The following is a 5,000-nucleotide window of genomic DNA, read 5'->3' on the forward strand; positions in this document are numbered from 1 at the left end:
ACGGGACCGACTCGGCCCCCCGGGACCGCGCGAGAACGCCGATCGTTCACCTCGCCCAGGCCCGGCACGTCAGCCAAACCCGCTTCCCGACCAAGCCCGACACGCCCCGCTCCTCAGAGCCAATCCTTATTCCGAAGTTACGGATCCAATTTGCCCGACTTCCCTTACCTACATAGTCTATCGACTAGAGGCTCTTTACCTTGGGAGACCTGCTGCGGATATGGGTACGAACCGGCGCGACACCTCCACGTGGCCCTCTCCTGGATGTTCAAGGTCCGAGGGGAAGATCCGGACACCGCCGCAACTGCGGTGCTCTTCGCGTTCCAAACCCTATCTCCCTGCTAGAGGTTTCCAGGGAACTCGAACGCTTATACAGAAAAGAAAACTCTTCCCGGATCTCCCGACGGCGTCTCCAGGTCATTTTGGGTTACCCCGACGAACACTCTTACGAGGGCCCGAATTGTATGCGGTTCCGCTGCCGGGTTCCGGAATAGGAACCGGGGTTCCACGCTGTACAGAGTAAGCCGCACTTGGTCGAGCCCATTGACTTTGAGAATTTTGTGCTAAAGAATAGACGCTGTTGCAAAATGATCCTCAGCGAGAGCTGCTGCTGTACCCCCAGGATGATATTTCTCAAGTGGTTCTGCCAAGGAGATATCGCAGTGTGGTACCGACGGCGCAACATATTACGGAATGTGAGGAAGGAGAGGAGAATCTCCTAACGAAGGAGTGTCTATCCAGTTATACATCCAATTGGAATCTTGTACATTACAAGTACGCGGCATATAGCGGAGCTTATCTCGAGTTGCCAAGAATATCGAAAGCGGACGACCTAAAGGACGAGGTGTATGAAATCGATACCGAGGTAGACCAGGTAGACGAGGATTTAACGAAGAATGACGGTATAACCGAAGGAAGGTTACTTGATGAAAGGTCCTGAGATTGGGAAGTACGGATAGAATGTTTGCTCATATCGGCTCGAAATCGTTCAAAAAGACGTTTCTGCCATCTCAGACAGGAGGTTGATGGCACTTATATACTCGAGTTTTTCAAAGACGAGAGGAAGGGCGAGGCGGAAACTGACAATAGTGATGGACTTTTGCACGGAAGTTGTTAGAAAATTTGAAGCGTGGGAGATTCTGCTTTGAACTACGGATGAGTGACACTCACAAGTCTTATACTTTGGCTGCCGATAGCGAGGCCGATATGCAAGATTGGTTATTGAAGCTCAGTTCCGTCTTGCAACATTACAAACAGCAGGAAGAAAGCGCGCTGCATCGCTAGAACGAACTTGTAATACACCTCCGCCATCGCCGCAACCTATGCAGGTTTATGGCACACTGAAAGGTCTCGAGCAGAGTATGAATCCCCAACTAATAAAATATTCTAGAGAGACTGACACCAGCATCGCTTTAGCGAGGAGAGAGAACCGAAAAAGACTATTCAGCGTGTATCCTTACATACCCCCATGCCAAACACCTGTACAATCTGCCGATAACGTGGACCCTTACAAGGAGCAATTCGGCCACAGGATCATCGTCAAGTGCGAAAGTCTTAAATTTAGACTACAAGCACCTATCGACGAAAAAGAATCTCTTTGTCAAGTGGAACCTTATCATACAGTGTTGAGCCTTTTCGACGCGAGGAATGGCAGAAAACTTACAGAGAATTTTCATTTCGATATTAATCATGAAATAGTGCGAAATATGACGAGAAGAACTTAGTCCTGCAGGAATTACAACAGAAACAGAGGATATTACTCTTCCTGGGGAATTGAAGACCATTCCTTCGGATTGATCAAATATCCGAAACAAGCTATATTCAACATTAGTAATCCTCACCCAGATATATTCCTCGTCGTAAGGATAGACAAAGTTACTCCAGGGAAACATATATCAGACCTCAGAGCCATATTTGAGAGCTACCAAGGATCCAAGATTGGGCTTGAAGGTGCACAAACAAGTCCGAGCATGTTGTCAAAGACTGGGAAATTATTTAGAATGCCATTTGCATGGGCTGCAAGGCCACTATTTAGATTGTATAGCACGAACTGGATACATCCTCGGATTTCCACAGCAATATACAGGCAGGAAGGTCACAAGATAAAAGATGAGGAGCTGCTAAAACTTCTTCTGAGTATAGAAAGCCTGAGAAGCTTAGCAAATTGACTGTGATACCTGGTTGGCTGAAAATTAAAATAGAGCCTATTACGGACATTCCTGAAAATACATTGTCGACTTGCCTGGCACCATTAAGCCATTTCCGATCCCACCAACGGCGGAGCCGACGATCGAGGGTCGCCGAATTCGAAGAGCACTTCCGAGAGGGATGTACATCCGTACACGACGTATGTCAATCATCTGTACGTGTATCCGCAGACACTCAATTTCGACAGTCAAAAAAATGTTTACCCGAGCTAGGAACATAGCGTCTATCATGGAACTCCGCGACGACGACGGTGAAAACGTCAAGCCTTTACGAGCGATTTATGGGAGAGACCGGGTTCGCCGTTACTATGCTTACGAGCGTCGTGCGCCGTGTTTACATCACAGCGCAGTGCCTTCTTGGTATGAAGAAATCAAGATTAAGCTACCCACGAAATTGCACGCAAAACACCATATACTATTCTCCTTTTATCACATAAGTTGCGATATGAACAAAAAGAAAGAGAACGGCATTGAAAACTGTGTCGGCTATGCATGGGCGCCTTTGCTGCATAAAGGAAGACTGAACGTGGATATAGAATCGAATATCCAGGTATTGCCTGTAGCGACGCATTTACCGTCGGGATACCTATCCATACAACCCCTTGGACTAGGGAAAGGGAACGCAGGGCCGGATATCACTTGGATTGATTCCCAACGACCAATCTTCACGGTATCTTTCCAATTAATTTCGACGGTATTCACGCGGGACCTTCATCTGCACAATCTTTTCGTCCACGCTGAACGCATCTTGGACACAAAGCCCTCGGCGTCGCCCTCGGATTCGGAAACGTGCAAAATCCTGAAGGCTGCACACGCGGTTCAACTAGTCACCGTTATCACGTTTCTCCCAACTATATTGAATCAACTGTTCGTGTTGTTGACGTGCAATACCAGCCAAGAAGTCGGATATACGTGATCAGGGTCTTAATACATTTTATAAACATGGTGCACGAAGCCGGGCGTAAGGAAATTCTACAAGCGTACATCAAGTTCGTGTTTGTACTGCCTCCTCTACGAAATGGTAACGTCGCGGTTCACGAGCAACTGGCGAAGCATTTGCCAACTTTGCTACAACCGACCAATACCGATTTTTTGGTTGTGAACAAATTCATGCATCACTCGAGCTTTTTTTTCGAAATAATGATCAAGAGTATGGCGCAATATCTACTGAGTACTGGTAGGATAAAGATGCATAGAAATGAGCGTTTCCTCAAAAGATTATCACGAGAAGATCAAGATGTTATTAGACGTGATTATGCCATACTTATGACCAAGTACAGAGAAATGCCAGTAGAGGACACACGAATTGAACAAGAGTCTCGCACAATTTTTAAAGCGATGTCTCACATTCATGGACCGTGGCTTCGTATTTCGTCTCATCAATTCTTACCTGGACAACTTTTCGCCTGGCGACCAACGCACGCTACACGATTTCAAGTTTACTTTTCTGCAAATCATCTGCTCTCACGAGCACTATGTATCCTTCAACTTGCCGATGATGCAGTCGCGTCTTGCTTCCAGAGATTTAATGAACGAGTATTGTCTCACGGAGGAATTTTGTAAGCACCACTTCCTGGCTGGTCTTCTGATGCAAGAAGTTAGAACTTCCCTCAACGAAATCGTGCAGATCCGTAAGGTCGCCATTGGTACTTTACGGGATTTAATGGCGAAACACGAGTTAGATGATAGATATCAAAATAAGGGTCAACTGAGCAGAAATAGCATCGATTTACATACCATGGCTTGGCATTGTATTGGAGAATTTGCATCGACTGCAGTCGGTAGAGGAGAACGAGATCAAGATAGAGATCAAACAGAATGGCACTAACAGAGTGTCGACCAGCAGTTCGTTTTTGACAGTGAAGGATACCGTTGCCAGTTCCACTACCGCGGGTACACCAAAATCCATTCACAGACTGACTCTTCACCTGGACACTCAATCGCCTATAAGATCGTCTATGCATCTGCGAGATTCTACTTACTTTGCCGCTATCGCGGGTCCAAGGGTTGGTAAATGGATATTCTTGCACTAGCGTTGAATCTGATACATCAACGGTGTCCGGTGCGTCACAGTCGAACATTTCCCAAGAGACCGCCATCGTCAGAAAATTGCCGGAAAACGGAACGGGCGAGAGAAACAGACATTCGCGTACTTTGAGTGTGACGCAATCGTCGCCCAGGTGCGATAAATTGCAGCCCTCGGAAGTGAAAGATATACTACTTTGTTTCCTATTCATTGTCAAGTATCTGGGTGGATCATCAGGTGATCGCCTGGTGGCAACAGGTGCAACGATACGGAAATACTGAACTTCTTCACAGTAATCGAGATGAGTTTACAATCATTTCAAGTATATCGGTAAGAGACAATAGCCGCGAATGCTGCGAGTAATATTGGAAAGCCCCGCACTGTCAAAGCAATGACTTTACCCGCCAGAATGGCACCGCCAGACTTACCACTGAAAGTCCCGCTACCAGCACGTTGCAATCTCACAATACAGTTACTAGGAGAGAATCTGGTTTGAAAATTGATTGCGGCAAATATATCAAGCTTTACTGGAGGCAAATATGGCAACGGAAAGTTGGGGCTAATTGCGTTGGATTGCTTGGGTCTCTTCTGTATTCATTTTAAAGATGTTCTCTGGCAAATGAAGGCGACAACGCAGTCATGCGAAGTTTTTCAATATTTATTTGTCGTTTCTTCAAGTCGGTCAGTCCGAAACTTTATTACGTCACGTTTTCGCTGGACTCCGAGCTTTTTTGAATAATTATTCCGTCGCGCTTTTCCAAGGCAAT

At 46.3% G+C, this 5,000-nt stretch overlaps 1 pseudogene; it reads left to right on the forward strand.

Annotated features, from left to right (window-relative positions):
- Positions 1 to 518: 518 nt before the first annotated feature.
- LOC143900001 (dedicator of cytokinesis protein 9 pseudogene) overlaps positions 519 to 5,000 on the forward strand; it is a 5,210-nt pseudogene continuing 728 nt past the window's right edge.

This window comes from Temnothorax americanus, unplaced genomic scaffold (assembly GCF_048541705.1).
Source record: "Temnothorax americanus isolate GAGA-0224 unplaced genomic scaffold, ASM4854170v1 Scaffold290, whole genome shotgun sequence".
In the NCBI taxonomy this organism is placed as follows: Eukaryota; Metazoa; Arthropoda; class Insecta; order Hymenoptera; family Formicidae; genus Temnothorax; species Temnothorax americanus.